The 27,340-nt window shown below is 44.1% G+C and overlaps 1 protein-coding gene across 2 annotated transcripts in view; it reads left to right on the top strand.

Moving 5' to 3' along the window:
* MARCHF8 (membrane associated ring-CH-type finger 8) overlaps nt 1-27,340 on the top strand; it is a 169,260-nt gene that overhangs the window by 108,100 nt on the left and 33,820 nt on the right. The window lies entirely within an intron of this gene.

The raw sequence follows: 27,340 nt of genomic DNA, 5'->3' as shown, positions 1-27,340 counted from the left end.
GTCCTTAGCGGCTCCATCTGGGCCCTGCTATAAACTTCCCTTAGGGAGCTTGTGATCAGTGTAAAATACAGTGACATGGACCAGCCTCTTCAAAACAAAGTAGTATTTATTCATTGGAACATAAGAAATAGAGAGGAAAGGTTAAAAGAACAAAAGGCCCAGATGCGTATGATCTTAACTAAACCTTAGCCCTTCTTTGCAAGTTTAGGTAGGTCCCACTTGTCCCAGGCACCCCAGTACTGGGGAAGGGCAAGACAGACTGCACCGCTGCAGCCTCCGTCTCAGTCTGAGCCTCACTCACTGTTTCCCCCTCTGAATTCACAGGCCATCCTTTATCCGTTTCCAAGTTCCTTTGGCTGTCCTGGCACCCTGACCCTCGTCTGCCATTTATGCACCTCATTAGGGGTAGGAAGTAGACTTCTGGCAGTGGATTGACTCTGTTGTCTATTAAGCACCAGTTACTGAGTTAGTCATTGCCTACCATCCTGCAGAAGAGTTTAGTCCCCTCCCCCAGGACTAAGTTAATTCTTTGTACCCAAAGAGACAGACAGCATGAATGTAATCATTAAAGGTATCTCTACACAGCAACTGGGAGGTGTTAATTCCCAGCCCAGTAGACTGTCATACACTAGCTCTCCTTGAGCTGGCATGCTAAAAATGGCTCTGTAGCTATGGCGGTTTGGGCTAACCACTTGAGGTCACCAGGGGATTGGGGGGGGATTGTACTCCAGTGGCTAGTCCAAGGCGCCATCCATGCCACTGCAAGCACACTGCTATTTTTAGGTGCTTGCTAAAGCAGAACTAATGCATGTACATCCACCTGAGCTGGGAATTACACCTCCCAGCAGTTGTGCCGATGTAACCATAGACAGGGGTATACACAGTAGTTATTAAAAATAATACAGATATCTCTCGCTTTCTTCGCATGGCTCCTTGCTCTTTTATAATGATATATACCAAAACCCCAACTCATAGCAGCCCCCAGAATTGGGGTGTTTGGCATCTGGATTTATGGTTTGAGCCCAAAAGTGGATGCTTAACCGTTTATTTTCTCTCATTATACAGACCAGTTATTCATGCAGCTCACCCCAGAATAGTAACATGGTTTGCTCAGCTAACCAATCTTGCAGTGACTGCCTGCACATTATCTGAGTTTCCTTTTACAATCAATCTCCTCCAACAGGCCTCTCCACAAATGTGTGTCTGCCTCCCTCCCCCCAAGAATTAATGCTGCATGGAGAATTCTTGCCTCCATAACTATTTATTTTTCTTCTGCTGACCAAATCAGCAGTTCTGCTTGCCTGATTTTAGGCTTTTAAAAGAAAATATTTCCAAAGCACCGATTTCTTTAATCTTCTTTAAATTTCAGTGGTCTTGTCAATGTGTATATGCACCAATAATTACCTTCCCTAAACCCAGGGTGAATCATTAATTATGCATTTGTATTTTGGTAGCACCTGCAATCCCCACTGGGTGACAGAGCCACGTTGCGCTAGGTACCATACACACGCATCCTAAAAAGGCTGTCCTTGCCCCCAAGGGCTTCCTATCAAAGGCTCTAATCCTACAATGAAATCCACGTAGGCACCTCCTGGCACCCTTGCTGAGCAGCCCATGGACTTCAGTGTGGCTCCCTGCCAGGTCAGTTTCAGGATTGGGGTCTAAATAAAATCATCTGACATCCCTAGAGGATTAATTTTGCATTTAAAGTTTAGGGAGAGTGAGAATTTATTTATATTTTTATATATAAATAAAGTTTTTTTTAGTCCTTAGTTGTCTGAGACATTTTTAGAAGCTGTTAGTCTTTTGAAAATACATAACATATTTAATAAATTATATCATCTGTTATCCTCCAAAGAGACTGTATGGAGTTACCTCCCTTTCACAGAGGGTTAAATCTGGAGATCTAAACAAGTTGTCAGTGTCCCTTTTGATCAAGCAAAGTTCACGGTAAAGAGACTTTCCAGAGAATTAAGGCCCTGATTCAACAAGGTATGTAAGCATGTTAGGCCACTGAATAGGGTTGCCAACTTTCTAATTGCACAAAACGGAACACCCCTGCCCAAGGCCCCGCCCCTGCCCTGCCCCTTTTCTGAGGCCCTGCCCCCACTCACTCCAGACCCTGTCCCTCCATTGCTCGCTCTCCCCCACAGTCACTCACTTTCACTGGGCTGGGGCAGGAGGTTGGGGTACAGGAGCGGGTGAGGGCTCCAGCTGGGAGTGTGGGCTCCAGGGTGGGGCCAGAAATGAGGGGTTCAGAGTGCGGGTTGGGGCAGGGATTGGGTTGCAGAAGGGGGTGAGGGATCTGGCTGGAGGTGTGGGCTCTGGGGTGGGGCTGGGGATGAGGGGTTTGGAGTGCAGGAGGGGGCTCTGGGCCTGGGCCAAGGGGTTTGGAGTGCGGGAGCGGGCTGAGGGCTAGGGCAGGGGGTTGGGGTGTGGGAGAGGGTGCGGGCTCTGGGAGGGAGTTTGGGTGCGGGAGGGAGTTCCGACCTGTGGTACAGCTGAGGTTGCAGACTCCGACCGGGCGGCACTTACCTCAGGCGGCTCCTGATCGGTGGTGCAGCAGGATAAGGCAGGCTGCCTGCCTGCCTTCGCTCTGCGCTGCTCCCGGAAATGTCTTGCATGCCCAGCCCCTAGGTGGAGGCACAGCAAGGCGGCTCTGAGTGGTGCGCGATGTCTGTGCCCGCAGGTGCGACCCCTGCAGCTCCCATTGGCCGCAGTTCCTGGCCAATGGGAGCTGTGGGAGCAGCACTCAGGGCAGTGCCGACGCATGGAGCCTCCTTGGCCCCTGTGCCAAGGGGCCGGACATGTCACTGCTTCCGGGAGCTGCACGGAGCCAGGGCAGGCAGGGAGCCTGACTTAGCCCTGCTGCACTGCCAACCAGACTTTTAACGGCCCAATCAGTGGTGCTGACCAGAGCCATCAGGGTCCCTTTTCGACTTGGCTTCCAATCGAAAACCAGACGCCTGGCAACCCTACCACTGAAGTCAGTTTATATCTTCCTCATAAAGCTCTGAGACCTCATCTTCTAGAAATAGGCTTGATACATACTTTTATTCCATCTGCTCTAAACTGACACTAAAGTTCCATAATCGCGAAAGCCAGTTCTGATACATGCATAGACTGTTACATGGTCACCTACAGTCAATGATGGAAAACGTTTCTAAACCTGTTGTAATATGTTTGGGCTATCCTCATTAGGTGGAAGCTGAATGGAAAAATGGAATAAGAGTTAAGGTCACTTGTGGAATTTCTGTGAGTGTGTATATTTAGTATGTCTACAGTTCAAGTGCAAAGTCGAGCAAATGTCAGATTCAGTGTTGCCCATGCAACCTTAATTCTGCTCCCTTATGCATCTATTTCTGTGTACTGAACGAGGCAAGAGTCTTGTGGAAAAATTAATATGTGATTGTGTAATTAAAGACTGTACCACAGCGCATATGCACTTGGGGACAGAATTAAGGTTGTATGGGCAACCATAATTTTTTAGCATTTAATTTTGAAATCTAAATACCCTTCTTTTTAACATAGGATGTGGGTTTTTAAAAAATACTATTTCCTAGAGGCTTTTAAAGGAAAAAGTTTACACCAAATTCGTTTATGTACAACCCTAACAATCCCTCCATCATTTATAGCAGGATTTGAATCGTGAACCTTCAGCTCCTCAGCACAGACTACAGTTACAAGTGCAGTGACCCGGCTAGTTTAGTCTGTGCTAACTGGAATGAGAGGTAGAGGCGAGGCAAACCAAGACAAAAGGAATAATTTAAGTTTTTTAGAACTTTATAAGGGAAAACCCCAATATTGTACCAGGATCATAAAGACTATAGAACATTGCCAAGTACTCACTCACTTATGATGATAAACTATATGTCTAACATAGTAAATGCCAGTGAAAATGAGGTAGGATCAGAGCCTAAAATAGGGAAAGAACAAGTCAAAATTACTTAGACAAATTAGATGTCTTCAAATCACCAGGGCCTGATGAAATGCATCCTGGAATATTCAAGGAGCTGACTTAAGAGATATCTGAGCTACTAGCAATTATCTTTGAAAAGTCATGGAAGACAGGAGACATTCCAGAAGACTGGAAAAGGGCAAATACAGTGCCCATCTATAAAAAGGGAAATAAGGACAACCTGGGGAATTACAGATGAGTCACCTTAAATTCTGTACCCGGAAAGATAACGGAGCAAATAATTAAGCAATCAGTTTGCAAACACCTAGAAGATAATAAGGTGATAAATAACAGTCAGCATGGATTTATCAAGAAAAAATTGTGTCAAATCAACCTGATAGCTTTCTTTGACAGGATAACAAGCCTTGTGGGTGGGGGGAAGCGGTAGATGTGATATATCTTGACTTTATTTCAGAGTAACAGCCGTGTTAGTCTGTATTCGCAAAAAGAAAAGGAGTACTTGTGGCACCTTAGAGACTAACCAATTTATTTGAGCATGAGTGAGCTAACTAAATTGGTTAGTCTCTAAGGTGCCACAAGTACTCCTTTTCCTTTTCATCTTGACTTTAGTAAGGCTTTTGATAGTGTCTCGCATGACCTTCTCATAAACAAACTAGGGTAATACAACCTGGATGGAGCTACTATAAGGTGGGTGCATAACTGGTTGGAAAATCATTCCCAGAGAGTTATCAGTGGTTCACAGTCCTGCTGGAAGGGCATAGTGAATGGCTTTGCAGCTATTTGATTCCTGAACTGCAGTGGAGCAATATCCCTATTTTGGCCCCAGAGTATCTTGCCACAGAGTACATCAACAGAAAGGGCTGCTATTCCCGTGGTTATTCAAGTGCTGGTGGCTCACTGGGGATGCTTCATTGACATCAGTGTTGGCTAGTCAGGGAAGGTGAGTGACGCTTGCATCTTTAATAACACAGGACTGTTCAGAAAGCTACAAGCAGGGACATCTGTCCCGACCAGCCGATTAACATTGGCAATATTGAAGTGCCAATAGTGATCCTTGAGGATCCAGCCTATCCCTTACTCCCTAGGCTCATGAAGCCGTACACCAGATGGACCTATCCTCCATGAACTTATCCCATTCTTTTTTTAACCCTTTATAATTTTGGCCTTCACAATATCCCCTGGCAGTGAGTTCCACAGGTTGACTGTCCAATGTGTGAAGAAGTACTTCCTTATATTTGTTTCAAACTTGCTGCCTGTTAATTTCATTGGGTGATCTTTGATTCTTGTGTTATGTAAATAACACTTCCTTCTTTGTTTTCTCTACATCAGTTATGATTTTATAGACCTCTCTCATATCACCTCTTAGTCATCTCTTTTCCAAACTGAAAAGTCCCAGTCTTTTTAAATCTTTCCTCATACGGAAGCTGTTCCATATCCCTAATCATTTTTGTTGTCCTTCTCTGTACCTTTTCCAGTTCTAACATATCTTTTTTGAGATGGGTGACCAAAACTGCACACAGTATTCAAGGTGAGGTGTACTATGGATTTATATAAAGGCAATATGATATTTTCTGTCTTATTATCTATCCCTTTCCTAATGGTTCCAAACATTCTTTTAGCTTTCTTTGACTGTCCTTCTTTGTCCTCTTTTTGTTCACCTCCTTATCTGGGTCTGTTGTCTGGGTGTGGAGGGGGAATCCCTCAACTCCACAATAGCCGCAGCTGCAGATAAAACACTCAGAGGTACCATTGTCAGTATAGTAGGAAGGGAAAACTTAAGATTCAGGGCTCCCTCCTTCTTCTACTCCCCTCCAGTGTTAAACAAGACATGCTTATTGACACTTCTGCTTTGGCCTGCTTGTGCCTGGTGCCTCTCTTGGCTCAAGCCATGGTAAGTATGATGCAGCAGGGAATTGCTCCATTGCCGGAAACTGAGTATAGGGCAGGGACACTGAATACTGGCACCGTTCTCCACAGATAATGGTAAGCTGATCTGATATTTCACTCCTGAAGGTACCAAAGGCAAAGAGAGCACAGCTGCTGGTGGTGATGGGGGAGGGGAATCTTCCAGTCTCCATGAACCCTGGGCAGTGGAGGTCACAATTGTGACCAGAGTGGTCAACGTTGGGCATTATGGGACAGCTGTTGGAAGACTGTTAGGGTTGACATAGGTGTGATGGGTTGGATCACAGAAACCCCTTGGGAGCTGCCAACTGATGTGCCAAGACTACTTCTGCCCCTTCTTTCCCTGCCAGTTTGGATCTCTAGCACCCTGTCTTGCTGAGCCAGACACGCCAGTCTGCTCCAACACAGACCCAGGGTCTGAACCGCATGTCCCAAAGCTACAGACTTAATTGGAAGCAACTTAGGAAGTGTTCCTGTCTTTAACGCTCAGATGCCCAACTCCCAATGGGGTCCAAACCCCAAATAAATCCATTTTACCCTGTATAAAGCTTATGCAGGGTAAACTCAAAAATTGTTCACCCTCTATAACACTGATAGACAGAGCTGCACAGCTGTTTGCCCCTCCCAGGTATTAATACATACTCTGGATTAATTAATAAGTAAAAAGTGATTTTATTAAATACAGAAAGTAGGATTTAAGTGGTTCCAAGTAGTAACAGACAGAGCAAAGTGAATTACCAAGTAAAATAAAGTAGAACATGCAAGTCTATGTCTAATACAGTAAGAGACTGAATACAGATAAAATCTCACCCTCAGAGATGTTTCAATAAGTTTCTTTCACAGACTGGACGCCTTCCTAGTCTGGGCACAATCCTTTCCCCTGGTACTGCCCTTGTTCCAGCTCAGGTGGTAGCTAGGGGATTTCTCATGATGGCTGCCCCCTTTGTTCTGTTCCACCCACTTACATATCTTTTGCATAAGGCAGGAATCCTTTGTCCCTCTGGGTTCCCACCCCCTCCTTCTCAGTGGAAAAGCATCAGGGTAAAAATGGATTCCAGTTCAGGTGACATTAGGGTGACCAGAAGTCCCGATTTTATAGGGACAGTCACGATTTTGGGTTGGTTTTTTGTTTTTGTTTTTGTTTGTTTGTTTTTTATAGGCACCTATTACCCCCCACCCCCGTCTCGATTTTTTACACTTGCTGTCTGGTCACCCTAGGTGACATGATCACATGTCACTATAAGACTTCATTACCTGCTTGCCAGCACACAGGTAGACAGGAAGACTTACAAGTAAAACAGAGCCATCCATAGTCCATTGTGCTGGTTAATGGGAGCCATTAAGATTCCAAATCACCATTAATGGCCCACACTTTGCATAACTACAATAGGACCTCAGAGTTATATTTCATATTTCTAGTTTCAGATACAAGAGTGAGTGATACATTTACACAAATAGAATGACCACACTCAGAAGATTATAAGCTTTGTAATGATACCTTACAAGAGACCTTTTGCATGAAGCATATTCCTGTTACATTATATTCACACTCATCAGCATATTTTTATAAAATCATATAGAGTGCAACGTCAAAGTAGGTAACACAGTGTCTACACTTGTGCTGTGTTGACCTTTGTACTTCAACCTTGGCTCAATGCCACTTAGGAAGCTGGTGTTACTATGTCGGCATAATGAGGCAGTTAGAGACAAATTTAAGTGTAGGCACCATGCGCAACTAGGTTGATACAAGGCGGCTTACATCAGCATAACTTTGTAGGCCTTAGGCCAGGCCTTAGATTCAATGTTCCTGTGGTTGTAACTCTTTTCACCAAGTTTATCTTCACCTAGTGGGCCTTCACTTGTCCACTAGGCACCTTTAGAACTGTATTCCTTGAATAGATGTTCCCACAGCTATTCTCTCTGTTCATGTACTTTATGGGATTTGTGGGTGAGCTTCTCTGTTTTCAGGATCTGTTTTCATCTCTCACAACTTTCTGATAAATTCCCATTTTCACCAGTTATATTTCCTTTGGTTTTTTTCCTTGATACACTCTGGTACGTCCATAGATTTTATTTACCAATACTTCTCTTCTCTAATAGTGTCTGCTCACATTCCCAGGTCTATGTGTTTCTGCTTCTCCTGACCTGAAACCTTTCCTATTTTCCTTCTTTTCTCCTTCTCACTTCCAAGCCCCCTACTTTTCTTCCCCTGTTCTTTTATTTTATCACCTCACCTCCTACCCCAGCTCTGGTTCATCTGCTAGCTCAGCGTGTAGGTTCTTCTCCTTCCCTCCTTCTCTAACAGCTTTTTCTAACCGTTGCCTTCAGGTAAATTCTGAGTCCCCACCCTAGCTTGAGGTGCCTTTGTACTGGCTGGCTGTCTCCCCAGGACAGCATTCTGTGCTGCTGCAAGTGACATAAGGGAAATGGAGATTTTAAAAAGTTTATATCTCAACAAAACTTGAGTGAAATTTCATGGGACAAAGCCAAAGAGCTTTCCACCTGTCACTTTTCAAGAGGCTGTAGCAAATCATGGAGATGTTAGAGCTTCTCAGAGGCCCCAAGAATCTTTTGTAATGGAAACTGTTAGGCAACCAACTATGCTACCAGTTCCCCCTATAATATTTATGGATTTTTGTTACTGAATTTACAATCTTAATCATCTAATTCAGAAGCAAAATAATTGTGTATGGTACAGTATATCAATGAATGTAGTAAAGATCTAAACTGAACTATACAAATCTGGCTGTTTTTCTTGACTTTTGGAGTCAGTTTAAATAACCGATCATATAAACTAATATACAATATTTGGATTTTGAAAAATACTTTGATGCAATTTTATATGACAAACAACTGCTCTAGCTAAAAGCTATAGGGAATGAAGGATAGGAGATTTACTGCGAATACGGGATTTATTTATAACCCATTCCCTCTAGGAAATACTTTTTAGAAAATGCTGTGTCAACTTATTTGCAAGAATGAAATCTATTCCCCTAGAGGTCAGTAAGCACTCTGACAGCTGCAAGTTGTTTGTGTTTTAATATAAATAAATGAGCTAGACAGGAGGCCAGCTAAGTTAATTGCTTAATTTTGCTAGTTTTCATTTGTACTTGCAAGGTAATTCACATGTCTCAAATAAAAACCTTCAGGAACACCCTGAATAAGATTTACTGTAACTGGAACACGAGAGCTTAAAAGGGAAATGAAATAAAATGTCTTCAGTTAGATGGATAAGCAACAATTCCAATAAACAAATGGCTCAGAATTTTGTTTTGAGTACAAAATATAGTAATTCCCAGGATTGGTGTGGTATATTTATAATTCTCCTCTTCATCTCATCAAGCAGTAAATGCCATTTAGCTCATTCAAATATACTGAAACCTTTACCATAGGCAGCTACCTGTCTTTAGAGACTGACTGTCTCAAAGGATCCCCGAATGATTGGAGTACATTTCTGCTCCAACTATATCAGAAGACTATCCCTCTTTAGCAAACAGGTTGTGTTAGACCCCCCCGACCGATTGTTTAAGATAGCCTACATTGCACATCTAATACGTGATGATGCAGATTTGATGGCTTGAGTCAGGCTTGTTAACCAAAATGACCTCCGACAGGCATGGGCAGGCATATTGCTGCTGAGGCTCCTGCACTGTATGTAGTGGTGGGTGTAGATGCTTGCAGCACTGTGCTTTGTGGTCATGCCGGTGGCTCTGTTGTGAGAGCTTCACTCAGGTTATTCACTGGTCATTTGCAGATAGTTCCACTGGCCATTCTAGTGTGAATGAGTGCAACTCCATTGGCTTCCATGTGCCTTTGTGTCAGTATTATGCTGCTGTCCATTCCAGTATGTGAGTTTCTTTAAAATGTTCCCTTGGTCTCCTTTGTGAGCATTTATACTACAAGTGTTATGGTTTCCACATGCAAGAGTAAAGCATATATTTCTCAGTTTAGTTGACTGTTAGGTTATGTGTTCTTTCTCCGTTTATTCATTTTCCTTTATAGGATAAGATTTTCAAAAATGCTTACTAAAATGCTCATTGACGTCAGTGGGAGCAGTTAGACCAATGCCGAGTGCTTTGGAAACCATCCCATAAAGTCTCAATAAGAGTCAGTACATGTTACTCACTTTGTAATAGCCCATTTGAATTACCCACGCCCTGCAGATAGGCAGGGAAACTCCATACACTGAGGTTATGTCTCCGCTGCAATAAAAGACCTGTGGCATGGCCGTAGCTGGCCTGGGTCAGCTGACTAGGACCATGTCTACACTTACAAGCTCACAGCAGCACAGCTGTAAGCTCTCGTGTAGCAGCATTATGCTGAAGGGAGAAAGCTCCCTTGTCCACATCATAAAACCAGCTCAATGAGCAGCGGTAGCTATGTCGGCGGGAGAGCATCTTATACCGGCAACACTTATATCTCTCAGGGCGGTGTTTTTTTTCATGCTCTTGAGCGACAAAAGTTTTGCCAACACAAATGCTAGTGTAGACATGGCTTTCGGCTCAAAGGGCTCAGGCTGCAGGGCTATTAAATTGCAATGTTGACATTCAGGCTTGGGCTGGAGCCCAGACTCTGAGACCCCACAAGAGGGGAGGGTCTCAGAGCCTGGGCCACAGCATAAGCCCGAATGTCTACACTGCAGTTTTATAGCCCCGGAGCCTGAGCCCTGCAAGTCTGAGTCTGCTAACCAGAGCTCTGAGACTCAGTGCTGTGGGTTTTTTATTGCAGTGTAGACATACCCATAGGGGTGCAGTATACCGAAAACATTAACTCTTTTACATGTACATAGCTACATACCTCTTTCATATCTCCTCTCTAAACTAGACAGACTGTCTCTTCAGCCTCACTCTATGCTAATCAGTCTCCACATCTGTCTCTGAACCTACTTCTCTTTTTGCTGTATCTTTTTTTTTAAGAGAGTGGGTGAAATCCTGTCCCCAGTGAAATAAATATCAAAACTCTCACTGGGGCCACAATTTTACAACTGAGTAACCAGAGCCGAACACGGGGTTCCTGTTGAGGCTGTTCATTGGTTTTCTGTATTAATCTCCACCTGGGCCTTATTCACACTAGCATTTTGTTTGCTTTATTGGCTGCCATTGCATTTTGAGCAGAGGATTTCATTGAAACACCTGATCTCTTTTAATGAAGGGCTACTGCCAAACAGAGACAAAACTCAAATGGCACTCCTGAGGCTGATGTGCCCCAGTGTTTTACCTACTGTGCCTTACTGGAAGTGTTTTGCTTTGCTCTATATTACTATACTCTTTTTGAGAATTTATTGATCTTAATGTCATGTCTGCAACGTAGTTTAAATTAAAATGGCTTTCCTGGGAAACGACACTACAAAAACAAAGCTGGTGTCCTGGAGGCGGGGTAGTGCAGAGGTTGTGTGGATACATACATTCACATAGCATTTGCCTTCCCTGGGTGCCTGTCTGCTCCTTTCTTGGGAATAGGAAACATACCAGAATTTACACCAATCCCATCTCCTGAGGGCTTACCCTGGCAAGATCCTTGTAAATGCCACTATAGCATCTCCTCACAAGAAAAGATAAGATACAGTGGGGAAGGTGGGAACATGATGTACATTCATGCTAGTGACAAACTTCAATTAGCAGGCACCCTTTTTATGGAGGCAGGATGTTATTAACTAAATCAAAGCTGGATGTTGAGTTTCTACCGTAGTGCTGATCCAGCTCTGTGGGAATCTTTTGGTTGACTTCACTGGAAGCTGAATCTGGCTGTTAGTGAGCAATATTCAAGAGGTAAAATATGGAAGATTTCTAGAACTCTGGTTTTGTCATTCCCCTTGACAACTGTAGTATAAATAACACACAAAAAGCCAGGCAGATAAAGACATATTTATCATCACTGTTTCAACCAAAGAGTTAGGAACATTGTAATTCACCACAATTTCACCTCACATGAGTAATAGGCTCCAAACATCCCTCCTGAATGAGCAGCAATGCCCATGTCTCTGCTCTCCATTGTACAATGTAACACTTCTGAGCCAGTCTTTCATACAAACTGCAGCCTAGAATTCTTTGCAGAATAACTGGGGTAAAATTCAAAGGCATGATCCTGAAAGTGTTCAGCGCCAGCAATTCCTGTGGGAGATCTCAGGAATTACAGGTTCTCTGTCCCTTCCAAGGATTGCACCCGAAATGTGGGATATCCCTAAATCTTTGTACACTGGGAAAGGGGGAAGACGGTTATGAGCACATGTTAAATCCTTAGTGTTAACATGGACTTTTGCCATTTTACCCCATATCAGATGATTGAATTAATAAATATATTAATAAATTAATATCAGTGGGAAGTGATGCATGAGGAATCACTATTTTACACACAGAACAATCAGTGGATGGACCTAACTGTTCATCAGGCTGATTTGTTAAAGCAAGAGCGGCGATGGGTTTTGAGAAATACATCACCAGTTATGTGCCTTGTTAGGACAGAAGCAGTGGCAGGTCTAGGGCACAGTTTTGGATGCAGCTCTGTTACTGTCTTTAATAATCTGCAGGATGGGCAGCACCTCCTCTTTCCCCACCAACTCTTGCCACTGCGGACGTAGATTCTTATCTTGCCCACACCAGTTGTCCAGCAATACATGAACGCCCCGTTTTACACAGGTGGAAGTGAGAGCAGAATCAGGCCCCAGGCGCCTAGGGAAAGAAAATCACATTTAAAAGACGAATAACTCTAATGGCCAGAACTGACTATTATGATGATCTTTTCCAACCTCCTGCATAACACAAGCCACTTGCTCCCAGCAGCCCGCATTCTAATAGACCACACCATATCGCTGGCTGCAATAGTTCTACTTTCTGCCCAACCATAGAGGAACCTGACGCCATGTGTGCATTAGTGCTGCTTTTGCTGCTAGCTTAGTGCTGTTGTGCAAGGTACTTTGTCCTGCCCGCTGATGATCAGCATTGTACAACTACCAAAGCAGTTCCTTTCATTTATTTCTCTTTTTAAAACACCTTTAAATTCCAGGGCTTCCTGTGTTTTTTAGAAAGTTCATTTGTGCGGGTAAATATTCATTTTACACCTGAATTTCCTGTATAATTAATTAGCCTGGAATTCAGAGTGATTCTATGAAGATTCCTCACTTCACTGCTCATGTTTTCTTGCTATTAACAATTTTATTTCTCAGTAGGTTCTTGTTACAGTTTAATTACATTACCCTTTAAAACAGAGGATTTACATTTTCTCTTAAATTAGTTTCCTTTCCCCCAAGAACAGTGTTTTACTGGATTTGGTTTATTTTTAAAAAATTCAGTGTGGGTCTTCTGATATTTTTAAACATTAGTCCCCTTTATTAACTCACTGATTTTTTTTCCAAACTATTGAGCTAGAAACGTGTTAAACATGCTTAAAAACACTTCTGAACATTACAAGCCAGATTTTCACAGAAGCCTCAATCCAGCCTTTCTGTGTGTGCAAGACAGAATCTTTGGGCCCAGTTTATCCTGGCCTACGCATTGTATAGTAATGGACACCACCGGTACAAAGTGAGTATAGAAGGCTGCCAGATCAGAATAGGAGCACTTTGCACTTATTTTGTCCTGATGTAGTTCATTGTTGACCTGCAGAATGACTGTCTCCTTAATATGTTTCAGAGTAACAGCCGTGTTAGTCTGTATTCGTAAAAAGAAAAAAGAAAAGGAGTACTTGTGGCACCTTAGAGACTAACCAGTTTATTTGAGCATGAGCTTTCGTGAGCTACAGCTCACTTCATCGGATGCATAGCATATTGTGGAAACTGCAGAAGACATTATATACACACAGAGACCATGAAACAAAACTTCTTCCCACCCCACTGTCCTGCTCGTAACAGCTTATCTAAAGTGATCATCAAGGGAGGGCCATTTCCAGCACAAATCCAGGTTTTCTCACCCTTCCCCCCGCTCCCCCCACAGACACACATACAAACTCACTCTCCTGCTGGTAATAGCCCATCCCTCTTTGAAACCTCTCTTTATAATGCGCATGATAATCAAGGTGGGTCATTTCCAGCACTAATCCAGGTTTTCTCACCACCGCCACCCCCCCCCCACACACACACACCCCCCTCCAAAAACCACACACACAGACTCACTCTCCTGCTGGCAATAGCTCATCTTACAATGTGCACAGCAATAATCCAAGTTTAACCAGAACGTCTTGGGGGGGGGGGGGGTTTGTAGGAAAAAAACAAGGGGAGATAGGCTACCTTGCATAATGACTTAGCCACTCCCAGTCTCTATTCAAGCCCAAATTAATAGTATCCAATTTGCAAATGAATTCCAATTCAGCAGTTTCTCGCTGGAGTCTGGATTTGAAGTTTTTTTGCTTTAAGATAGCGACCCTCATGTCTGTGATTGCGTGACCAGAGAGATTGAAGTGTTCTCCGACTGGTTTATGAATGTTATAATTCTTAACATCTGATTTGTGTCCATTTATTCTTTTACGTAGAGACTGTCCAGTTTGACCAATGTACATGGCAGAGGGGCATTGCTGGCACATGATGGCATATATCACATTGGTGGATGTGCAGGTGAACGAGCCTCTGATAGTGTGGCTGATGTTGTTAGGCCCTGTGATGGTGTTCCCTGAATAGATATGTGGGCACAGTTGGCAACGGGCTTTGTTGCAAGGATAGGTTCCTGGGTTAGTGGTTCTGTTGTGTGGTATGTGGTTGTTGGTGAGTATTTGCTTCAGGTTGGGGGGCTGTCTGTAGGCAAGGACTGGCCTGTCTCCCAAGATTTGTGAGAGTGTTGGGTCATCCTTCAGGATAGGTTGTAGATCCTTAATAATGCGTTGGAGGGGTTTTAGTTGGGGGCTGAAGGTGACGGCTAGTGGCGTTCTGTTATTTTCTTTGTTAGGCCTGTCCTGTAGTAGGTGACTTCTGGGAACTCTTCTGGCTCTATCAATCTGTTTCTTCACTTCCGCAGGTGGGTATTGTAGTTGTAAGAATGCTTGATAGAGATCTTGTAGGTGTTTGTCTCTGTCTGAGGGGTTGGAGAAAATGCGGTTGTATCGCAGAGCTTGGCTGTAGACGATGGATCGTGTGGTGTGGTCAGGGTGAAAGCTGGAGGCATGTAGGTAGGAATAGCGGTCAGTAGGTTTCCGGTATAGGGTGGTGTTGATGTGACCATCGTTTATTAGCACTGTAGTGTCCAGGAAGTGGATCTCTTGTGTGGACTGGACCAGGCTGAGGTTGATGATGGGATGGAAATTGTTGAAATCATGGTGGAATTCCTCAAGGGCTTCTTTTCCATGGGTCCAGATGATGAAGATGTCATCAATATAGCACAAGTAAAGTAGGGGCGTTAGGGGACGAGAGCTGAGGAAGCGTTGTTCTAAATCAGCCATAAAAATGTTGGCATACTGTGGGGCCATGCGGGTACCCATAGCAGTGCCGCTGATCTGAAGGTATACATTGTCCCCAAATGTAAAATAGTTATGGGTAAGGACAAAGTCACAAAGTTCAGCCACCAGGTTAGCCGTGACATTATCGGGGATAGTGTTCTTGATGGCTTGTAGTCCATCTTTGTGTGGAATGTTGGTGTAGAGGGCTTCTACATCCATAGTGGCCAGGATGGTGTTATCAGGAAGATCACCAATGGATTGTAGTTTCCTCAGGAAGTCAGTGGTGTCTCGAAGGTAGCTGGGAGTGCTGGCAGCGTAGGGCCTGAGGAGTGAGTCTACATAGCCGGACAATCCTGCTGTCAGGGTGCCAATGCCTGAGATGATGGGGTGCCCAGGATTTCCAGGTTTATGGATCTTGGGTAGTAGATAGAATATCCCAGGTCGGGGTTCCAGGGGTGTGTCTGTGCGGATTTGATCTTGTGCTTTTTCAGGAAGTTTCTTGAGCAAATGCTGTAGATGCTTTTGGTAACTCTCAGTGGGATCAGAGGGTAATGGCTTGTAGAAAGTGGTGTTGGAGAGCTGCCGAGCAGCCTCTTGTTCATATTCCGACCTATTCATGATGACAACAGCACCTCCTTTGTCAGCCTTTTTGATTATGATGTCAGAGTTGTTTCTGAGGCTGTGGATGGCATTGTGTTCTGCACGGCTGAGGTTATGGGGCAAGTGATGCTGCTTTTCCACAATTTCAGCCCATGCACGTCGGCGGAAGCACTCTATGTAGAAGTCCAGTCTGCTGTTTCGACCTTCAGGAGGAGTCCACCTAGAATCCTTCTTTTTGTAATGTTGGTAGGCAGGCCTCTGTGGATCATTATGTTGTTCAGAGGTATTTTGGAAATATTCCTTGAGTCGGAGACATCGAAAATAGGATTCTAGGTCACCACAGAACTGTATCATGTTCGAGGGGGTGGAGGGGCAGAAGGAGAGACCCCGAGATAGGACAGCTGCTTCTGCTGGGCTGAGAGTATAGTTGGATAGGTTAACAATATTGCTGGGTGGGTTGAGGGAACCATTGCTGTGGCCCCTTGTAGCCTGTAGTAGTTTAGAAAGTTTAGTGTCCTTTTTCTTTTGTAGAGAAGTAAAGTGTGCGTTGTAAATGGCTTGTCTAGTTTTGGTAAAATCCAGCCACGAGGAGGTTTGTGTGGAAGGTTGTTTTTTTATGAGAGTATCCATTTTTGAGAGCTCATTCTTAATCTTTCCCTGTTTGATGTAGAGGATGTTGATCAGGTGATTCCGCAGTTTCTTTGAGAGCGTGTGGCACAAGCTGTCAGCATAGTCTGTGTGGTATGTAGATTGTAATGGATTTTTTACCTTCAGTCCTTTTGGTACGATGTCCATCTGTTTGCATTTGGAAAGGAAGATGATGTCTGTCTGTATCTGTACAAGTTTTTTCATGCAGTTGATAGATTTCCACTCCATGCGGCTAAATGCAGTGCCTTGCATAATGACAGGTTTCAGAGTAACAGCCGTGTTAGTCTGTATTCGTAAAAAGAAAAAAGAAAAGGAGTACTTGTGGCACCTTAGAGACTAACCAGTTTATTTGAGCATGAGCTTTCGTGAGCTACAGCTCACTTCATCGGATGCATAGCATATTGTGGAAACTGCAGAAGACATTATGTACACACAGAGACCATGAAACAAAACTTCCTCCCACCCCACTGTCCTGCTCGTAACAGCTTATCTAAAGTGATCATCAAGGGAGGGCCATTTCCAGCACAAATCCAGGTTTTCTCACCCTTCCCCCCGCCCCCCCCACAGACACACATACAAACTCACTCTCCTGCTGGTAATAGCCCATCCCTCTTTGAAACCTCTCTTTATAATGCGCATGATAATCAAGGTGGGTCATTTCCAGCACTAATCCAGGTTTTCTCACCACCGCCACCCCCCCCCACACACACACACACACCCCTCCAAAAACCACACACACAAACTCACTCTCCTGCTGGCAATAGCTCATCTTACAATGTGCACAGCAATAATCCAAGTTTAACCAGAACGTCTTGGGGGGGGGGGGTTGTAGGAAAAAAACAAGGGGAGATAGGCTACCTTGCATAATGACTTAGCAGAGCAGATGTTCTCAAACTGTGGTCCATGGATCATTGGCAGTCTGCTGAGTGCTTGCTGGTGGTCTTCGTAGAACTGGCTGGTCACATAGTGCTGACCCTTTCTTCTTGTTTCCATTTGCTTTATCATATATTTTAGTGGTGTTTAATATCTTAAATACTTGCCAATGTCAGTTGTACATGTAAGCAATATAGCTGCAGCAGGGATGTCGTGAGCACGTGGGCCAGATGCAATCACAAATGGGAGAGAAGGTAGTCTATTAGATGCTGTCTATTAAGATGTGAAAAAGTTTGCGAATTCTTGATCTATGATAGAAAAGATCTGTTAGAGCATACAGTCCATCCCACTGCCAAGCATTGTTTTCTATTATTTTTCAGATAATTTTCCCCGTCTGTTTTAAAATGTCCCAACCAAATAGTCTTCCACTGTTCCCTTGTGAGGTTATTCCACAACTTAGCTGTTTAATAGTAAATTGGTGGTCTGTATGCACACATCCCATTCATTTTTAATTTATACACCAATTGTGTCCACATTTTCCATCCTTTACAGAGACAGGTGGTAGCGTGCAAAATAGTCCACCTGCCAGAGACTGCATGTGCAACATTAGGCACATGCAGGGAGAGGCCATGTTTTGAAAGTTTGGCCTGGCTACAAACTACCCACATCTGCTGGCAACTTGAGGAATTTTAAATTGCTGGTTTCCTAGAGGGTTTTTAAAACTGTGAAAGTTTAAAATAGTTTATTGCATTACTTAGTGGCTTGCTTCGGCGTGTTGACATGTGTAGTGTACCATGAGAATTACATTAAATGTAATTACTTTCCAAAAGATAGAATATGTCAGTCCTTTCAATCTTCTATAATTACTGAGTTGTGCTGCACTATATCTCTCTTGCCTGTGTTAAATACGTGACGTTGTGAGTGGCAGTGCTGTTCCAAACACCCAGGTAAGCTTAATGCATATTGATTCTGTCGCAATAAAGGAGTATATTTTTGGATCATCTCCTTTGTAGTTCATACTTTTTGTTCCCCGAGGGGAGGATTCATTTTCTGTGTGGCATCATAAAGAAGTGCCCCCAGTTTAGGCATGCTGTCTGGCAGAAGAGAGATAAGAATATCTATAGAACTTCTTGCACATGCAAAGTCTTTGCAGTTTAGTTTCTTTGTATAAACTAGCCACATACATTTCACCATCACTACATTCATTTTAAATTTTAATGTGGGCACATGTAACAGATTGACAATCCTGGAAACTGTTTGCAGTGTTGTTGTAGCCATGTTGGAAACTGAAGTTTTGATTTATCCTTAGAACAGGCAGCATCAGTGCAGCGTGCGGGAAGCTTATGCCTAGTTCTGGGCTGAACAGTCAGGAAAGGGGGCAAAGATCAGAGGCTCGCCATTTCTCAGGGGGAGCTGGGGCGTGCAGGTTACCCAGATTCATCTGAAATTCCTGTGCACCATCTGGCAGTAAAGTAGAACAGCACAAACTAAAGGGAAACTATAGTTGTGGGAAGGTGAGGGGGATGCAAATCAAAGCTGTGGTGAATAGGTGCCTATTGAGGTCAACATTGTCACAGATTGGCCCATTCCCCCCTTGGTCTGACACCAGTTGGTTGTGAGTGAACCCAGTTGGGTCTGGACAGAGCCGGGTCACTGTTCCTAACTCTGGGTCTCTAAGGCACACTCACAGGTGCCAGCCTTCTTTGGGATGTGGGGCTCTGCAGCCTGGCCACCTGACACCCCAAAACCAGTGCCTCTGCCCTGGTGGCTTATGTGTGTTCCCTCAGATTCCCATTTCATTGTGGGTGCTCTGAGCATCTTGATTAGAGTGCCCCAAGGGTCGGTCCTGGGGCCGGTTTTGTTCAATATCTTCATAAATGATCTGGAGGATGGTGTGGATTGCACCCTCAGCAAGTTTGCAGATGACACTAAACTGGGAGGAGTGGTAGATACGCTGGAGGGTAGGGATAGGATACAGAGGGACCTAGACAAATTGGAGGATTGGGCCAAAAGAAATCTGATGAGGTTCAACAAGGACAAGTGCAGAGTCCTGCACTTAGGACAGAAGAATCCAATGCACCTCTACAGACTAGGGACCGAATGGCTAGGCAGCAGTTCTGCAGAAAAGGACCTAGGGGTTACAGTGGACGAGAAGCTGGATATGAGTCAACAGTGTGCCCTTGTTGCCAAGAAGGCCAATGGCATTTTGGGATGTATACGTAGGGGCATTGCCAGCAGATCGAGGGACGTGATCGTTCCCCTCTATTCGACATTGGTGAGGCCTCATCTGGAGTACTGTGTCCAGTTTTGGGCCCCACACTACAAGAAGGATGTGGAAAAATTGGAGAGAGTCCAGCAGAGGGCAACAAAAATGATTAGGGGACTGGAACACATGACTTATGAGGAGAGGCTGAGGGAACTGGGATTGTTTAGTCTACAGAAGAGAAGACTGAGGGGGGATTTGATAGCTGCTTTCAACTACCTGAAAGGTTCCAAAGAGGATGGATCTAGACTATTCTCAGTGGTAGCGGATGACAGGACAAGGAGTAATGGTCTCAAGTTGCAGTGGGGGAGATTTAGGTTGGATACTAGGAAAAACTTTTTCACTAGGAGGGTGGTGAAGCACTGGAATGCGTTACCTAGGGAGGTAGTGGAATCTCCTTCCTTAGAAGTTTTTAAGGTCAGGCTTGACAAAGCCCTGGCTGGGATGATTTAATTGGGGATCAGTCCTGCTTTGAGCAGGGGGTTGGACTAGATGACCTCCTGAGGTCCCTTCCAATCCTGATATTCTATGATTAACCCCTCCAGGGATGCCATGGCAGGCAAGCAAGGAACCCAGGCTTAGTAAACGGATTTCTTAACTACAGACACTGTTACTCTCAAGAAAGAACTAGATGGCTACAGATCTTTGTAAAATAACAGTCCTGAGATTCCCCTCCCCCATCTGATCTCACCTGTTCTGCGAGTCCAAGAGCTGATCAGCATTTTAGGCCAGGTAGAGTCCCTCATGCCTTGTGTCTCTCCAGTCTCATCATCTGGTATGTGGCAGTGGAGATGCCATCTCCTTAAATCCATTTTATGACCCTGTTTGCCTTGTACCCCAGCTGGAAAATTCCAATCCCACTGATGCGAGTTGCACACGGGAAAAAAAAGTTGCGCCCCTGAGGCGGGTCGGTGCTTGAGTCATTCAGAGATGATGACCCTTGATAGCTCTCTTCTTGATGGTCTTCTCTGAGGTCTCCCACACCCCTCCCTGGCAGGACAGTGTCTGGAATTGACTGACCTTGTCCAGGTTAAGTTGGCTTTTCAACACCAAACACAAAATGGAAGACAGGGTCCGAAAATGGAGGTCACAAAACAAAATGGAGTTCACAGTTTGATACAGACATATCCCCCCCGTCACAAATATCGCACCCCCAGCTAGCAATTTGGGGCAGAGGAAGACAGCCCTCTCCCAGTAATTTCTGGAGGGGGTGATTGTGTTTAGGCCTACAACCATTCCTGTTTGCTATTCCTGGTCTCTCTGTAACGATTGGAGGTTATTACAGTCTGAAGTCTGTGATGTTCACAATCATCAAGGCAACTTAAACAAACAAACAAACAGATACAAAGTAGGCTATCCTCCCACCCTCTGGTATAGCAGCTGTTGGTAATAATATATTAGCCAGCTTGTTTTGTGACCCAGCTACTATGCTCTTTAGAGCTTTCTTTGCCCGTCAGAGCTTTCTGATGATGCTATGACTGAAAAAGCAAGACTATGCCCAGTAGATATGATGCAAAGTGCTATTTTCTGCTGAAGTAATAAAATGTTGAATTCTATCAAGTCACAACATCCTAGTTCAGGCAATGCTGGGAAACCTTTCTCTTAATTGGAGAATTCATTGGCTTTGACAAAATGATGAAAATAATGCACACATCTCTTTTCCCCCAACACCAGTTAAATCAGATAATTAGATGTATGTGCATGTATTGTCTTGTTTTCTGCTGTTCAGCTATAAGATTGTAATGTGAGATTTAAATAAATGCCAGAAAATACTTGATATGAAACATAATCACAGTAAGGTACATTTAGGGAATAGTTGTGATAGGGAGATGGTGCAGGAAGTCTTTCCTTCCTCCTCCTTGCCCACCGAATGGGGAGCAACCAGACTCTTCGTGCTTGTGCTCTCTGAATCCCATTCTCCTCTCACTTACTGATTTAACTTTTGTGTTACTATAGCATCTAAAGACCCCAGCCAGGATCAGGTTGTCCTAGGTTGTATCGTTGTCCAAGGCAATGTATAAACAGTGAGAGACACATCCAGCTCAAGAGTGCTGACACAGTAAATAGACAAGACAGACGAAGGGCAGGAGGGGAAACAGGCACAGAGAGCAGGTTAGTAGCTCAGCCAAGAATAGACCCCAGGACTCCTGATTCCCCATCCAGAGTCTTAACCAGGGAACCATGCTGCCTTTCATGGGCGTGATTCTCCTTTCACTCACACCCATGTAAATCTGGAGTAACTCCACAGAAGTTAATGGAGTTACACAATCCTAGTACCAGTGTGAGAGCAGAATCAAGCCTGTTGCTTCTATTAGCTGGTGTCCCATCATGATGGGCACTGGAATTACCATAGAAGACTCTTAAGTGTTTGGTTTTTGTTTGTTTTTTTGAGGGGTTTGAGTGGTGATGCTTGCTTCTCCATAGCTATGGATTACTTTTCTGAATTATTATCATGCTGTTTTTCATCTTTGTACCCATTAGAGACTTGTTGAGGTGAGCCTTAACCTGTGGAACTCCTTGCCAGAGGATGTTGTGAAGGCCAAGACTATAACAGGGTTCAAAAAAGAACTAGATAAGTTCATGGAGGATAGGTCCATCAATGGCTATTAGCCAGGATGGGCAGTGATTGTTTCCCTAGCCTCTGTTTGCCAGAAGCTGGGAATGGGCTACAGGGGATGGATCGTTTGATGATTACCTGTTCTGTTCATTCCCTCTGGGGCACCTGGCATTGGCCACTGTTGGAAGTCAGGATGCTGGGCTAGATGGACCTTTGGTCTGACCCTGTATGGCCGTCCTTATGAGCCATGAGGTTTTTGGTTTTGCCTTTTTTTTCCTTAGCACTTGTTCCACGTAAATGGCTCTGAAGAAGCATCTAGACCTGAAAAAAGAATGCGTGCAAGCTGCAAAGCTTGTCTCTCTCCCCAACAGAAGCTGGTCCAATAAAAGATACTACGTCACTCACCTTGTCCTGTTGCTTTAGTCTGCTCAGCTGCTAATGCTGTGCTAAGGAAATGGTTGAATTTGGAAAGAGGACAGTGTGGCATATTGGCTTTGTGTGTATCAGTGAGCAAGAGTTGCCCCCCTAGTGACGGGCTTACTTTTGCCATCAGTGGCAGGAGATCTTCTGGCTCCAGCATTCAAGGCTGGGGTTTGGGAGCTGAGGGACCAGAGGTCTAGTCCTGGTTTTCCGTGTGTGTGTGTGTGTGTGTGTGTGTATGTATGTATGTATGTATGTATGTATACGTTCCATGGATTTGTTACAGTAGGGAAATTGAAAAATACTGTGACACCCTGATTTTGACAGTGGGCTTGTGAGTCAAGCAAATGGGAAGAAAGGCACCAAGTCTGTGATTCATGGAGTGAAATGAGCCAGAGTAGCCAACAAAGGGAGGCAGATCAGGAAGGCTGTAGGAAGGAAGAGCAGACAGCAGCAAGGAAGCTAGTCAGTGAGGTGGAGTTGGGAAGGAAGGCTGCTGCAATGGTAGGTAATAGTAGGGAAGCAGGTTTCTAAATTAGGGAAGGGGATGGGGAAAGTGAATGTGAGGACATCCTGAGAGAAGCAAGCCAGGGTAATGGTGGCTGTACTCTCTGTGCACACTAATTCCTCTGTCTCCGTCCTCCAGAGCCAATCTCCAGTGGAGATCTCAGAGGAGCAGCTGGCTTTGGCTACAGAGAGGCTTCCACTAAGTCCTGCTGCATTTGCTGCTATTAAACTATGTGGGTTTTTAAGTGTGCCTGCCCAGTGGCTTTAATACAGTGGGATGAATTTCAAAAGGCAGGATTCTGTTATCCCACATGGAAGGGCTGACTTGGACCAGAAAAAAAACTGCATGCTTCTTAGTGGGTGGTAATTGTACAATTTGTACAATTGTACAAAAAAGTGAACAATCGGCAGATGCTGTATGTGCCTGACCTAATGCTCTTCCTGCATTAGAGATGTAATCACCAGCCTGGAGCATGTCTTGCTGCATGAGGAAAGGGCTCTGAAAAGGTCACTCTAACGCCTTTTTCCTACACGATAATGTTAACTGGATATAATCTTAGTCTTCTCACTGGTGACCTTTTTAATTTGTGAACAACTCCTATGATTCAAAGATGAATGTACAATCAGAGGACTTATTTGCTCGGAACAGAGCAATCCTTTATTACTTTGATGCCCTTGTAATTTTTATTATCTGCTTAACGTTTATTTTCTTCTCTCAGCTACAGTGGTTGCCATTTAAAGTCAGCCCTCACCAACAGCTATTTCTGTGGTACCACAGCTATTTCCTATTTTAATGATGGAGAAACACAGCAGTTCTTTCGTATACCACCATGTGGTAAACACCGGCTTTCTAATGGCAACTGCTGTGCTTTTCCTTAATGATAAGATTTTTATCATTTTATTCGGCAAAGAAAACCAAACAGCACAGCTAGTGTTATGAAATCTCTAATTTAGAGGCACTTCTGTTGCTGTTTAATGATCAAAATCTTTTCAGCACTTTTGATAAATGGAGGAGAGCATGCTAGAGTTTCTTCTCACCAAGCCGTTATGTGAACATTCATGATTCGGCTAAGCCCCATGTGGTAAAGAGCAAGTTGTTCTTCGTGAAACAAGCTCTAACACACTGAGATGGTTTAAAGATCTCTGTGTGTACGTAAACTCACATGTGAAGCAGTTGCATCAAAAGTCTCTATGATTCAGCGTGCTTATCTCAAGACAGCCTAGCATTGCAGTGATATTCCAACTAAAGCAAGTGTGTGCTAGGGAGCTAACACTGGAGGTGTAGGTGCATGTGTGGTGACTATGTAGTGGAGAGGAGTGCACTAGAAATACCATAAATGACATTTTTTTGTGGCAGGGGAGTGATGTTACATGAAGAAGATAAACATTCCCATTCAGTATTTCATAAGGAATTATTCAAGAGGGTTTTATGGGTTTTTTTAATTACAAGATTCTTTTAAAATCACAGTACTAATTGTACTGGCTGGTCTGAGTGGTTGAAGCCCTTTATAGGTATGTTCTCTAACAATACATCAATAAAGATAATGTGAGCAGCCGTGTCTCAGCTGCTCAGAGCATCCAGCAGATAAAATCACAATCCCAGGAATTCAGCAGCAATTTTAGTTTCTGTGCTGTGGGTTAGAGCAGATTTTTCTCTGCATCATTTATCACATTGTGCACATATGGTCCCTGTGCTTCATCCCATTCATTCTTATTAAATTTCAACCTGTCCTTTTCAACACACCTGAAGAAGAGCTCTGGGTAACTCAAAAGCTTGTCTCTCTCACCAACAGAAGCTGGTCCAATAAAAGATAGTACCTGACCCACCTTGTCTCTTTTTAACACAGACATGCCTGTGTATTCAGTAATGATTCCTAACTTGGAACCTGCTGAAGGTAAAGAGTGGTGTTTGGGGGAGGGTTGGGGAGCACAGAGTTAGCATGAAGGAGCTTTGATCATTTCGTTTTGTCTCTAAGGCATTTGAAATCCCAGCCCTAGTTTTTAGGCTGTCAGTTGCGTGGAGTTATAGATGGTGTGCCCCAGGCAGACGCTCCCTCTCAATCTCTTTCCCTAACCCACATGATCTTCCTTTACTTCACCTCCATCCCCATCACTAAAGAGGGAAGTAAGTGTAACCCCACAGATTATGTAGCTCTCCCCATGCTCACAGGCCTGTGCCATTCTCTCTTCAGCAGAGCTTGTGAGCGTGCCCCCCAACCTTGCAGCCTCATTCTTCCTTCCTCTGCCATCTCTAGTGTCAGCGAACTTTCTCTGTTGCTGTAGTCACGTTTCCTTTTGATGTGGTGATGAGATTTGATACCCAGACACATAATGCAGTGCTTTCTTGCAGTAGCACAATCCAAGGTTAACTTCTCAAATGCCCCCGGTGTCTGTCCTCTCTCATTCCTCTTCCTGTTCCAGAGTTTCCAGGAATACTAAATTTGCATGTAATAAAAATACTTCTCCAACTCTAAAGCCAAATTCAACCAGCACATGCAACTCCCATTGAAGTCAATGATGATTTAGGCCCAGTTATTCCAGGGCTGAATTTGGCCCCTGCTGATTTTAAATTTGACCATCAGTTGCCTTCTGCAAGATCTCAGTGGCTCACTGATTGGCACTTCATTGTAAGAATGTTTATTGCCATGCAAAAGAAATAGCTCCTCCTTCCTGGTGTTCTAACTGCTACATGGAGTAACATGCAGATCTTGGGGAGCTGAATTCTGTGCTCTGTATATGCAAGCGCTATGGTAACCAAGCAGTTGCCTCTTCCTGCTCAGTGCTTCACTCAACTCCTCCCCTGCCAAACAGGCATGTCTCATTGACTATGGAGAGCATGGAAGAGGAGTCATTTGCTGTCTCCCTGGCACGTTGTCCCAGCTGGATGGAAGGAGGGAAGAAACAGCTGCTGGTATTTAAAAGCAGCTCAGCCCTTGCTGATGAAATCTTGTTGTCTGCTCCTCCTTCCCATCTCCCAGCACCGAGCTTTTGACCAGCACTAGGCTTGTACTCATGGAACAAGCCTCCTGGAGCATGATGGTGTTAAAGTGTGGGGTTAATGCAGGCCTGTAATCCACACCTGCTGAGGGACTAACCTGACCTTACACTGGCTTGATGTGGAATTAGTCATTAATTGTCATCTTAATTGTAGCCAATCACAACTGGCACCCTCCATAACATGCATGTAGATTTCATGTCTCAGCTGATCTATGAGTAGCTGAAATTGACCTGATTTATGTATTTCTATATTTAGGTTTACCTTTTCTCTTGGGTACAGTATTTAATGTCCCAGCCACCTGAATGGCCAGCAGCAGTGCTGTCTGGTGTCCTGTTTCCTGTCAAAGTCCCTTTTGTAGAATATAAATGTGTCTCTTTGGGAGTGAAAAGCCACATAGGGAAAGTGAAACAGTTTGGTCCCTAAGGTGTCAAACGGAAGGGCACGCTTTTGGCAACTTTCGCACCGGACCAGTGGTTGTGGAAACGGCTGATAAATGTGCCATATATTTGAGGGATAGTCTCAAACCAAAACACCAGATCTGACCACCCCCAAAGCTTGAGGAAGTTGGATCCTGATTTGCATCTTAACTTTGTGGATTGGCTTCATGTCTATTATTTTTCTAAAAGAAAAATTTCCCTGTTGGATTCCATCCAGAACAAGCAAGCAACTTCCTTGCCAGATAAGCAGCTGTTGCAGTTTCTCGGCATTGAAACGGACATGCCCGATCACACTCACGACTAAATCACATAACATTTAGAAAGTGGAATGGATGCGTGGAACCCAGAGGTGCGCAGATACTGTGGTGATGAGCACAATATAAATACCTAATGGTCAAATTGGCAGATGAGGGAGGTAAAGAAGCTGCATAATGTATTCCCTAGTGGATACAACTGTATGGATACTTGTGGAAACAAATACAGCACCTGATTAATTTCAGTTACATGACTGAAGGGAATCAGCAGATCTTCTGTAACTCCAGCTGTCATGGTGTTTCCAGCTCTGTGTAGCTCAAAAGCTTGTCTCTCTCAGCAACGGAAGTTGCTCCAATAAAAAATATTACCTCATCCCCCTCATCTCTCTAATATCCTGGGACTGGCATGGCTACAACAACACTGCATACATATAGTGTTTCCAGTGTGGTAATTCTCCGTGTTCCTGGAGAAAAGGCAGTTCTTGGTATTTTGTATTATGAAATGACATGGACGTGATTTATTCAGCAGTGTTTTGTGACATAACTGGGAGCCTTTTCCTAAGTAAGGACTGTAGGATTTCTCCTGTCATGGTTATAAT

The sequence above is a fragment of the Natator depressus genome, chromosome 7 (genome assembly GCF_965152275.1).
Source record: "Natator depressus isolate rNatDep1 chromosome 7, rNatDep2.hap1, whole genome shotgun sequence".
Taxonomy (NCBI): domain Eukaryota; kingdom Metazoa; phylum Chordata; order Testudines; family Cheloniidae; genus Natator; species Natator depressus.
The sequence above is the reverse complement of the archived record's forward strand: the minus strand, read 5'-3'. Positions and strand labels throughout refer to the sequence as shown.